Here is a 12,983-nt window from a genome sequence, read left to right on the forward strand (position 1 = left end):
GGCGTTCATACCTATTCTGAAGTGGCACCTGGCTTGGGAGTGAGAGTGAGGAGGAGTTTTTATTATTACCTCCTCGAGTAGGGACCCATTTCCACTCCCCTTCATCTACCAGGTGTCCTTCTATTGCCTAACAGTGAGAGTCACAGGAGTCCTCTGACTCTTGGTGGGCCTCCCTCAAGGATGGAAGGGCTGAACTCTGCCAATCTTTCACTTTCCCTTAGTCTTTCAACTTCCTCTCTAAGCTCGGCCACAAGTGAAAGGAGATGATTCACGTGTTCACACCACAAGCAGGTTCCCTCTGCAATGCCCCCTGAAAGCACTGATAAGCTCAAACACTCCACACAGGAATGGGTCTGCACAGACACATCCTTTTTGGAGGGTTCCATCTGGTTACATGCTCTTGTACTAACTACAGTTTTCAATCACGTAAAAACCATTACTACCAGAAACCCCAAACCAACCAACCAACAGAAACACTGCACACAACACACAGTAAATCTGAGAGGCAACAAAAGCTGGAACTCTGCTTGTTCATCTGCCACGCAAACTGCCGTGCCGCTCCCTCAGAGCCTTGCCACGCTCCAGTTTGCCCGCTCTGGGTCGCCGCACTCCCTAGGGGTCTCTTTTAATCAGCCTGCTATTCAGGAACAGAAGAAGTAGTAATTTTAATTGCTGGGTTTGCTTTCAGCACCACCATTCTCTTCTAAAAGATGTCTTAGAATATTTCTGTTACCACTAATTTTAATGCTCCGGTATATGTTGACAATTAAAGATTGTGGTATTTGCCTACAGAAGCTGTGCAGTGTGAAGGGAGATGCTGGCTGGGGACCCAAGTGACTGTAATTGTTTGAAAGGCAGATTCCCATCAGGAGCAGGAGGTGCAGCAGCTCCTTTGGGCACAAAGCGAGGTCCAAAAGAGTCTGTTCAGGGAAAGTAAATTTACTTTCCAGAGTTTACTTTTTCAAAAGAAAAAGTTGAAAAAAGCCAGGAAATGCAGAGAACTGAAGGGGTTATGGTTGCAAGGAAAGGCTATTTCAGAAATGTTAGTGGTTTATAACAAAAAGAAAGGAAAAAGCCTTTGGTTAAAAAAAAAAAAAAAAAAAGGAAAGAAAGGTAAGTTCTGGGAAGGGAAGGGAACGTAAGTTCTGGGAAGGTAAGTTCGGGGAAGGGGAAGGAGAAGGGGAAGGGAAAGGGGAAGGGGAAGGGGAAGGGGAAGGGGAAGGGGAAGGGGAAGGGGAAGGGGACGGGGAAGGGGAAGGGGAAGGGGAAGGGGAAGGGGAAGGGGAAGGGGAAGGGGAAGGGGAAGGGGAAGGGGAAGGGGAAGAGGAAGGGAAGGGAAGGGAAGGGAAGAAATTAAAATTGGCAATAAAAAAAGCAAAAAAGAAACACACACACACCCACCATCAACAATCCCCAAAACAAAAAATTGCAACGTACCAAGCAACTAGAGCTAAATGAAAACGTAGAATATCTAAGCAAATAAGGACTAATAGGAAAAGCCATTACAAAATGTGGCAAGCACTTACAAACACAATGTGTTAACTTTCACCATTCCCTCTCTTCTGAAAAATGGCTCAGAATGTTTGTGTTTGCACTGGTTGTATTGCTCCATTATGCTGACATGTAAGTATTGCTGATTTTGCCTACAGAAGCCGTGCAGCATGAAGGGAGATGCTGGCTAGGAACCCACATCCAAGTGACTGAAATTGCTTGAAAAGCAGACTTACCATCTGGAGCAGGAACAGGAGCAGGAGCAGGTGGTGTATCACCAGTTTTGGGTTCAAAGTGACCTTGCAAAGTTTCTGCTTGGAGAAAGTACATTTTAAAAGCAAGGACATGCAGAGTACTGGAATGGTTATAGTTGCAAGGAAAGGGTATTACAAAATGTTAATGGTTTCTAATAGAAAGAATGGAAAAAGCTTTGTTAAAAAAAAAGAAAAGGAAAGAGAAGGAAGAGAAGGAAGAGAAGGGGAAGGAGAGAGGGAGGTAGGGAGGGAGGGAGGAAAGAAGGGAGGGAAGGAGGGAGGGAGGGAGGAAAACAAAAACAGGAATACAAAAAAAAAAGAACCCAAAACCACACACCCACCCCACAGCAAACACTCCTCATAACCAAAAAATCCAACTCACCAAGCAACCAAAACCAAAGGAAAATTAAAAAACCTAAGCAAAGGGGCTCCAATAGAAAAAATAAATTACTCTAGTAATTTTGATCCCTCTGCTATCATCCAACTTTCTCTTCTGAAAAGTTACAGAACATTTCTGTTAACACTACTTTTATTGCTCCATTATGTTTACACTTAAAATTATTGTTGTATTTGCCTACAGAAGCTGTGCAGTATGAAAGGAGATGCTAGCAAGGAGCCCACGTCCAAATGACAATAATGGAGACCTACCATCAGGAGCAGGAGCAGCAGGAGCAGCAGGAGCAGCAGGAGGAGGAGGACGTGGCGATCCAGTTGCTTCGGGTTGAAATTGAACTTGCAAAGATTCTGTTTGGAGGAAGTAAACTTTAAAAAGCCAGGAAATGCACAGAACTGAAGGGGTTATGGTTGCAAAGAAAGGCCATTACAGAAATGTTAATAGTTTCTAAGAGTAAGAAAGGAAAAAAGACTTCAGTAAAAAATCAAGGGAAGGGAAGGGAAAACAATAATAACAAAAATCAAAAACTGTAAATGAAACTACCCACCCAACCACCACAACAACTACCCAATAACAAAAGATTCAACAAACCAAACCCAAACAAAAACCTAAGCAAATCAGGACCAATAGAGGAAAAAAAATGGTAACACTAGCAATTTTAATCCCTGTTTTATCTTTCACCATCCCCTTTCTCTTCTGAAAAGTCATAGGTCATTTCAGTTAGCACTACTTTTATTGCTCCATTATGTGTAAAATCAAGTAATGTTGTATTTACCTATGGAAGCTGAGCAGCATGAAAGGAGATGCTGTCTGGAAAATAACAGCTAAGAAACTATAATTTCTTGAAAAGCAGACTTACCATCAGGAGCAGAAGGAGCAGCACCAGCAGGAGGGGAACCAGCTTCTTTGAGGGAAAAGTGAACTTGCAAGGATTCTGTTCAAAAAAAGTAAATGTGAAAAAGCAAGGAAATGGACAGAACTGAAGGGGTTTAGGGCACAAGGACAGGCTGTTACAGAAAAGCTAATGATTTATAACAGAAAGAAAGGAAAACGCTTTGGTAAAAAAAAACAACAAAGTATAGAAAAAGAAAGAGAAAGAAAAAGAAAGAAAAATAAAGAAAAAGAAGGAAAGAGAAAGAGACAAGGAAAGATAAAAAAGAGAGAAGGAAAGAGGGAGGGAGGGAGGGAGGGAGGGAGGGAGGGAGGGAGGGAGGGAGGGAGGGAGGGAGGGAGGGAGGGAGGGAGGGAGGGAGGGAGGGAGGGAGGGAGGGAGGGAGGGAGGGAGGGAGGGAGGGAGGGAGGGAGGGAGGGAGGGAGGGAGGGAGGGAGGGAGGGAGGGAGGGAGGGAGGGAGGGAGGAAGGGAGGGAGGAAGGAAGGGAGGAAGGAAGGAAGGAAGGAAGGAAGGAAGGAAGGAAGGAAGGAAGGAAGGAAGGAAGGAAGGAAGGAAGGAAGGAAGGAAGGAAGGAAGGAAGGAAGGAAGGAAGGAAGGAAGGAAGGAAGGAAGGAAGGAAGGAAGGAAGGAAGGAAGGAAGGAAGGAAGGAAGGAAGGAAGGAAGGAAGGAAGGAGGAAAGAAATATAAAAAAAATCCCCAAACTAACACCCACCCACTCACCACTCCCCAAAACAAAACAAAACAAAAAACCAAAAAAAACCAAAAAAAAACCAAAACAAAAAAACCCAGAATCCAACCAATCAAGCAACAAATCTGAACTTAAACCAAAAATGCACAATCACATAGCAACCAGTAGGAAGAAAGCTTACAATAGTAATTTCAATCCCTGTATTAGGTTTCACTATCTTCTTTCTCTTTTGAAAATTGTCTCAGAACATTTCTCTTTGCACTAATTTTATTGCTCTCCGTTATCATTACAATCAAGTATTGCTGTATTTGCCTACAGAAGCTGTGCAGCATGAAGGGAGATTCTGTCTGGCAACCAACATCCAAGTGACTGCAATTACTTGAAAAGCAGACTTACCATCAGCAGCAGGAGTAAGAGGCTCAGCAGTTAAGGGTTCAAAGTGAATCTGTGAAGATTCCCTTCCTGATGTTAATGCTTTAACTTTGGAAGCTGCCAATGAGTAGAGATCCATAAAGTGTCTAAGCACGTGCTTTAAATAAAAGTAGAAGGAATCATTACTGCCAGGCAAGCTACACTTAAATGCCAAATAGCACACATCCAAATTTTTTACAAAAGACAAAACATTTCTTTTTAGCAAAGAGATCAAATACAGATTGTAAGCCAGGCATAATGTCAGTCCCAGGACTTAAACATCAAAACATCTAATGCTGGATTTTGTATTTTTTCTAAAATAGTGAATATTGATATCATTGAGGAGCAGAGAATGAGTCCACACCCTAGTAAGAAGATGCTTTGATGAGACGTTTTCAAGTATGCAGTACAGCATTGAGCTCTTGATACAATTTTTTCATTTTATTTCAATACAAGACTTAGTGCAGGTTCAATTTCTGTTCACAAAAAATGACCACACAGTTTCAGGCTAATGTTCACACTTCCAAGATGAGTCAATTGATTAATCCTTCCACTCCACAGGGGGGGAAAGAAGAAATGGTAGTAACAGAAGAAAACGTCACAAACCTACAGACCTCTGCAAACAAATAATCTGATTGCACTATAATTGGAAAAATGTAACTATTTCCATGTATGCAGTGGAAGAATGTCCCAATTTTGTTATATTGATTGTATTAATGATAAAATTAGCAGGACAAAAGAGCACAGATGATTTGGCAGTACTGGTAACTTTATATGTATCTCAAGTAGTCTCAACTATTTGTTGAACTTATTGGTCTTCTTTACAATGGTTAATCACATTTTATTTGTGATTATTTTCCCATTCAGATAGTATGACACTGATCTTTTGAATGTAAACTTGTGATACAGACAAAAATCAGCTTATTACCACAAACAGATTTACAAAGATTTTTGTAGTTTTTTTCTTTCCTTGGTTTCTCATTGCTGAATTTCAGAATAGTTGTTAACACTGCTAAATTCAATCAGGTTATTTCATTGTGGTTTCTAGGAACCAGCAGTGTCAAACCAACCCATATCACATCTTTTGTCATCAGAAAGAATCTACAAAATGTCTTGGTGCTGTGGTTCTAGTTCTGAAAGAGGATTCTTACAGATTATAAGGCCTTTAATTGAATTGTGCTCACCACAGACTAATTAACACAGTTCTAGAGGATGTGTCTGCAAACAACTGCACTGCTTTTAATGACAAGTGCTCCTAAAGTGATTCCTAACTCGTTACTTCACTCAAGATTGCAGGATTGCCCTTCATACAGTTTGGTATAAAGTAAAACTAAAATCCATTAGGTGACGTCTGTCTATAAAAGGCAAATTTCATAATAAAACCTCAATAATGAGCTTGGAAAGGAATCAAACAGAAACTAGAGATGAGGGCAGAAGAGAGAGAGGGAAAAGGTGGAAAGAGAGATGGGGAAAGGGAGAAAGAGGAAAATGGATGGAGAAAAGGAAGTTCACAGTGACACAGACTGTGAGCCATTGGTGCTGTTTGTATATGTCCTGAGTTACCAAGTGCACCTGAGGCTGCCAGGTGAACATGAACTTTACCAGTCTGTCCCAGCAGCGAGCTCCCCAGCATGTACTCTACTATGTTAATTATACCACAAGCACTTTGTGCAAATATGAAATTAGACTTTTTGTATTTCTGATTCTCTTCAGGAGAAAAAGAGGGAACAGGCTGCAGATGCTTCTGCAATCATTCTGAGGTCAAAAAGACTGGGAGTTGGGATGGGATAAAAAGAAAAAAGAAGCTGCATCCACCACCGAATTAGAAAAGCAGGATTTAAAACCTGTGATTGCAACAATGCCTCCTGTGAAAAGATGCCACACATGGAACCTTTTGTGCAGCTCTAAAATGGATCACTGTACTGGGAAAACATTTTTAATTCTACCCTTTGATGGAAAAGTTCATCTGTGCTAATTAAGCCTCATGGGAATCTCAAAGTATTGCATATTCCATATTTCCATCTTTTAGTGTGGAAACACGATAATCCATACATAATTTATATCTTTATCAGGCATGTATGCATGCAAGAGAGCAACACTGAGAATTTTACAGCTTAGAATCTATCTTTCTTGAATGTTTGATTTTGTGACCCTGATCCTGCAATTTTATACTACATTAGAACAGAAAATCTAGAACAAATTGTAAGGCATTACTGCAGAAACTTACACACTGTATGAAATACTTATTTTGTCTAAGATCCTTGCAATTTACTCATTTACCTGCTCTTCAGACAGAGAAGTAAAATGAAAGAAATATGACTCACTCTGCCTTTTGCTCTCTCATTGGGAAAAAAAATCTGTCTTGACACTAATATATTCTGCACAGCTATAAAGACTAATGGCTAGTTTCTGCAGAAGACATCAAACTTAAAAACAATGAGGAGACATTGCACTGAATCCACTGAATCTATGTTTAGAGCCAAAACTATGGTACATTTTCTGTTAATTTATCTTTTTTCCTACTTATTCTTTTGTCCTAACAAAATCAGTATTTATATATAATATTAATTATATTTATAATAAATTAATATAATAAATATAATTATTATATTTATATAGAAGCTACATGAGCAAAATAGCTTCTATATTAAACATTCTAAATATCAGGTTTTTTAAATGAGGACTGCTCAAAACTCCATAATTTATTCTAGAACTGTGGGTTGAAAAAAATCTGATACTGACCAAAATGGAGTATGAAAATCTTGTATTTTTTATTTGGTTGGTTTTGTTTGTTTGTGGGAACCTTACTTGGTTTTAGTTTTGTTTGTGTTTTTTTTTTTTCTTTTTTAATTAGTCTTGTGTATATTAATGGGAAAAAAAAGAGGGAGATAGAGGGATATTAATTTTCAGGTACATATACTTCTGTCCATGTTTGTATTCCCATCAGTTATTTGACGCTGTAACTGCAAAATTAAAAGTTACCATCATCTCTGAAATACCATGTGCAAGAATATACATGGACATTGTTTTTCTGCTGTTGACTGTAATCGTTTTGAAGCTTTTTGCTCTCCACATGCTCAGAGCAGTCTATCTGCCTGTTGTGTCTCAGATGCCAAAAATGAAAGAAAATTAAAGCAGAAAAAATGAAACAGGATTGGTTTTAGACTCTAACCTGGAACAACAAAGCCTCTGGCTTGCCCCTCACTGCTTCCTCTGAAAGGGTCTCCAGCTGCAGGCTGGGGAGCGGCGTGGCTGCTGCAGCACCTGCCACGGCCTCCTCTTTGGCCTAAAGGGCAAAAAAACCCAGTACCAGTGGTAATTCTCCTTCAGACACACCAGCTGGGATGAACTGGGTCCCCTTGAGCCCATTGAGTGGACTTGCATTGATCACCGGACCTAACATCCATGAATAAAGTACAAATGATTGAATTTTCATTGCAAATAAATCTCTAATTCACAGTGCTGGGAGAGAATGCTACCAAGAAAATAAAAAAAGCACCTTGCCCTGGTCAGAAAAGAGAACGGCCAAGGACATGGCACATATGTACTACTGTGAAAACACGGCAGTTGCTGCATGACATTCACTTCCAAAGTCTGAAAGAAGCCAGTATGAAGCTGGTGGTGGCCCAAAGAAAATTTTCTCTCAGCACAGTTTGCTGTAGGTGATAAATGCAGTTTAGGTTCTGTCATTTTCTATGAACATTAAAGGAAAGAGACTTGAAAAAGATACCTGAAAATATAATTAACAACAGTTTTGGTGAACGCAGAAACTAAAATAAAGAAGAGAATCCCATGTTGCTAGGAATTAAAGATGTAGTAAGGGAAATCAACACTCCAAGGTAATGAAAACACTTCTTTTGCTCTATGCTGCTCTAGATTAAAAAGTTATGAAACCATCTGCCTTTAGAGCTAGAGTTGAAATAGTCCTTTCTCCTAAATAATTAATATGTACATCTTTATTAGACCTTCAAATAGTCCTGTAACAGGGCACAATTGTGCAAGTCAGAGGGAAAATTTGAGATTACTATTAAGTTTAAAATATGATTTTAAAAAATACCACAGAAGTTTCTGACCAAAGATTATGATTTCCTGCCTTTTCTTTTCCTATTTATGATGTTTCATAAGCTAAAGGAGCAGACAAAGCCAAATATGGCCACCAAGTATGTGACCTCTCATTATTCAGTAGAGGATTAACCATAAAATTTGTGTGTTCCATTAGTCTTCACTTGTCAACCAGAAATAATGCTCAGTGAGGGAAGGAAAGTGGATTTTGGCATAACTTCTACATTTAGAACAAGTTGTGTGTGTACTACAAACTTGCATTTTATTTCACTGAGGTTTATTAAGATGGAAGAAGTTAAGCAGGGAAACTTCAACACTAAGAAAAGGAAGTTGCTTTGCAACAACTTCTCTCTTCCCCTGAGAAGAAGCAGTTCTAAGGCTTTGGCGTGTTTGGAAACACAAATCAGAGGGAACACTTCCAATTCTTACCTCATTCAGGGCGTCTTCCACAGCTTTCATATGACTGATGAGCAACTCTTTGTCTCTATTATAAAAGAAAAAACAAAACAAAACAAAATAATGGAATATCTTTATGGAACTGAAGCTCTACCAATGTAGAAATTAATCTTCTGCTACTTTATGGAGGTCATGTCTTGTAAAATAATTGTTGATTATTATAACAGTTATAAACTGTTCAGGTTTTCTCTCTTTTTCATATCTCCAATGCAAACCCTAAAAATAGTTAATGTACCACTATTTGGTTCATTTCCATATGAAAGATGATTCTGTTGAGGATAAGCAATTCAAGTAGATGTAATTATAGGTCTATCAATGAACAAGTATCATGGCTTGGATATAGAGGTCATAAAAAGTCTCTAGCAGGGTGGTAGTATATTCTTGTATTGGAAAACACAGAGAGATTCTGTTTATTTCATCTGCTTTGCTTATATGTTCCAAAAGGAGAAAAAAACCCTATTTGTTGTGAAGAGTTGCTATAATAATGAAGGGAAGGGTAGCTTTCTTGTTTGATGTTCAGCTGCTCTATACAGGGAAAAAATGCCAGTTTTAAAGTCACTTTTCATTAAAATAACCTTTACTGGATATATGTATGGCCACAAGGAATGCTCTTTACTGAAATGCCCAAAATAGATCGGGGCAGGATGAAAACGGAATGCTTTCTAGAACAAGTCCTTCTGCAGGTGACACTTGCTTTGATCAAATCCTACCATCATTTGGTATGATTTGATAATTTTAATTAGCTTGTTAAACATTTCATTGAGGACTATGCAAATTGCATTATATCTCTGGTGCATAAAACCCTTAAAGCTTCTCAGATGCTGCTCTTCAGGGGTTGAATAATCCCAGGTATGATGAGAAATTTTAATTAACTAATTTTTTTTAGATCCTAGCCATGGAACAACAATATTCATAATACATATTTCATGCTATGATAAGTATTAGAAAACAAAATCTGCAAAGATTTAATTTTTCACATGGTGTAAAAATAGCTTAGCAATAACCTCCTTCAAGTCAAGGGGGCTCCTTTTGACTTTTCAAGACCTGTGCCTGAGCCTTTCCCTTCACTCAGGGTTGTTGTGTAGTGGTGTGGGGATTAGGGCTAAATCCAAAACTCCCTGAAATCAGAACAAAGATCTATCTTGTACCACAGGAAAGGCTAGGTCCAAAATGGGTTTCAGTACCTTTGGTGGCAAAGACCTGTCCCCTATCTGATGCTTCTGTATTCACTATAAATAAATTGTATCTGTCTACAAAAAGATGGTGTGGAAACACAGAGAACAAGCAATCATTTCCTAAGTAAACAAAACTTTAAGGATCTGCCAAAGAGATGTTCTCAGAGCAGTAAGATAGAACAGGTATTTTGTTTGCTAGTTATTTCAGCACCCAGAATTTGGAGCACTATTATGGGATAACTGCATAAAATGTATGACCTAGTATTTTGAACTAACACTTTTGTTTTTAGAAGACTATCCCTGAATTTAAAAATAAAAGAGACATATGTACTTTTCTCTTCTAACCTTACACTGTACAGGGCTAAAACCCTGCCCATGGAAGTAGGAATTTAAATTTTTATTTACTTTAAGTGACATCCCCCAGGCCCCAGTGCTCACTTTACTCCCAGTTTGAGGGCAGGTTCTGCCTCCTCAAGAGTCTCCTGAAGCTGTTGCTGGTCCTGCTCCGTGTCTTCCTGGAGTCTTTTCTGGTGATACAGAACCTGGTCTCTGCTCCTCAGCTGCTCCATTGTGTTAGAGAGGTTCTGCCACAGCAGACAGAGAGCAGAGTTACTCTTTAGCCCAAATAAACTTCACTTTATGCCACTGGCTACTGACCAACGTGGAAGACAAATTGATTGCGAAGTAGATTTGGACCACTGCATACTAAGGTTTTATGAATTTCCTAGAAAAAGCATTACTGATTCAGAAACCCCTAGTTTTTAGTATATTTGCTATGTATAAATGTGCTTTAGAAAACAAAATTATTGTAGGCAAAACCCCCCAAAACAAACCCCCCTTGAAGTATTTTCCTTAAATCGTTAAAAATAAAACATAGATAGCTTTAAAAAAAATTTAAAAGGAGTCTTTGAAGTGTTGTCTCAGTAGCCTAAAATTCCATCAGACTGAGTAGCGTGTGTGTATTTACTCCTGTTACTTTATTTTCACAAGGACTATACTATTTGGCTTATTTAACAAAAGGTAAAATTCTGTTGACTGTTCCAGAAGAATAGGCTTACCAGCAGAGATACATTAGCGGCTTGGCTTCTATCTGGGCTGGCAAATGAGTGCAATTCCAGTCTATTACTCAGCTCCTGAAGCCGTCGCTGGTGTTCTTGTAAAAGCAATCTTGCCTCCTGCTCACGCTGCAAAGCATTATCTAACTCCTCATGTATATTGTCTTGGTTGATTTTCTGGAGAGAAAAACAAGTTGTGCCTGATTCTGTAACTATATTCAGTGGTTTCCCTACCACTGAGTGAGTTCCACTTGCAAACATACCAAATTCTAAAACAAATGCATGCTTAGGATTAGTATTGAGGGTTTTTTAACATGAAGACAGATCACTGAACAGTAAGACTGAAGACCAGTTAATTACTGTATTTTTTATAAAGAACATTCATGTAAAGTCTTGGCATTCAATATTCTATTCAAATTAGGACCCTAGGATGCAAAACCTCAATATTTAGAAGGAAAAATATGCAGATCAATGATCAAAATTTTAGTGGATAGCTTATTAATCCTTGTAAACAACTTTGTGGATTGTTCTTCTCCTCCAAAAACTGTTCCAGAAAGAAGAAATAATTCTTCAAGGAAAATCATTATCTGCATTTCAACTACAATCTAAAATGTGATGGTAAAATGTGATAAAATTTTCATCTAATTGTCCCAAAGCACTAAGGGAATAAAACCTGTTGAGAACAGAACTGAAGATGATTAGATATTTTGGAGTAAAAAAAAAATCCATTTTATTAGATAGGAACAGGAAGGACAATAAGTGAGACATCATCTAGAGCATATTATCTGCTTGGAACTGTTTGGATTAGGACACATTGCCAGGTTCTACCAACTAGGCTTCAGGTTAGGGAACCCACAGTGTTTCAGTAAGTTAATCAGCAACAGTAAAAGACTCGGGAGAATTTTGTGCATTTGTGTTACTGAGAACGTAGGAAAAGGCTTTTTTCCCCCACCATAAAGTTACTTCTTCAGAGAAACAGACCTACTAAAATTTGTATTGTATTTATTATAACATTCATCAACATCCATACCGAGTTTAAACTGCTATATTTATATTTAATGAACTTCTCATAAACATTCTTATTGAATACCCTCATTCCAGCTGACTTTACTCTGTTGAAGTGAAATCTTCTTTTAGGATACATAAATCATCACAACATTTCCAACAAAAGGGAGAACCTAAACTGATGAACACCAAACTGCATTTTATACAGGATACCTCCTTCTACAAATCAAAAGGAAACTCCAGTGGAAAAGGGGTCTTTCTAAATACATCTGTCTTCTAGTTTAGAGATATTTACAAGGCAAGGTTTCTGCAAAATTCTGTTGAAAGTAAATCAATTTTATGCTTGTTTTCAAAAAGGACACAAATCAAAAATGTGTAGAAAGGAGAATCTCTTTTAAGCAAGGGAGCCTCCAAATCAAATGTACTTACATGCTGAAGTTCATTTAATTGCTCCTGCAGTCTGTGGGCCTTTTCAGCATCTTTTTGCATCTCACTGAAAGCCCATCTGCATTCTGCAAGCTGCAGGTGCAGTGAGCGGGACTCTATCTCTGTTGCATGAAGCCTTTGTGAAAATTCCAATATTTCTTGCTGCAAGACTGCTATGTTTCTCTGTCAGCAAACAAAAACAAGTTGATGGGCTATAAAATCTGCTATGTCAGCAATAAAATAAATCGTATTTAAGACCCAAGAAAATGAAGACAAAACTATCATTTTTTCCTCCACCTCTAAAAGACATACACAAGGGCAAAAGTTTGAACCTGTCACCTGCCAACCCTAGCAAGGGCTACAAATTCTGTTTACATAGAAGTACTATTTTCACCTAAAGTCTCCAATAAAAGATTGTCGGAGAAAGAATTTATCCTTTCATTTTGGTTAAAGGGAAGAAGGTTATCTTAACTGAAAGAAAGGATAGTAAACATGAGAAAGTAGAAAACCATAATAAAAAGCATCCTTAACATTTACATCAAACAAAAAGCAAACTTGCTCTTATAAGCTAATGTAGATCTGATAGACCTTGAAAAAAAATCTTTTATTTGGATACACTAAACCTCCTCCAAAAATTCTTTGTCAATAAAAGAGAAGACCTATTCACACCCT

At 38.3% G+C, this 12,983-nt stretch overlaps 2 long non-coding RNA genes across 2 annotated transcripts; both read right to left on the bottom strand.

Moving 5' to 3' along the window:
• Positions 1-1,402: 1,402 nt before the first annotated feature.
• LOC140681971 (uncharacterized) lies at positions 1,403-4,246 on the bottom strand. Its single transcript, XR_012053249.1, has 4 exons — positions 4,118-4,246; positions 2,999-3,073; positions 2,394-2,489; positions 1,403-1,802 (listed from the first exon to the last, which is right to left on the bottom strand). It is a non-coding gene; the product is annotated as an uncharacterized lncRNA (long non-coding RNA).
• Positions 4,247-10,114: 5,868 nt separating this feature from the next.
• LOC140681700 (uncharacterized) lies at positions 10,115-12,434 on the bottom strand. Its single transcript, XR_012052777.1, has 3 exons — positions 12,315-12,434; positions 10,884-11,057; positions 10,115-10,409 (listed from the first exon to the last, which is right to left on the bottom strand). It is a non-coding gene; the product is annotated as an uncharacterized lncRNA (long non-coding RNA).
• Positions 12,435-12,983: the final 549 nt, after the last annotated feature.

Source organism: Taeniopygia guttata, chromosome Z (assembly GCF_048771995.1).
Source record: "Taeniopygia guttata chromosome Z, bTaeGut7.mat, whole genome shotgun sequence".
Lineage (NCBI taxonomy): Eukaryota > Metazoa > Chordata > Aves > Passeriformes > Estrildidae > Taeniopygia > Taeniopygia guttata.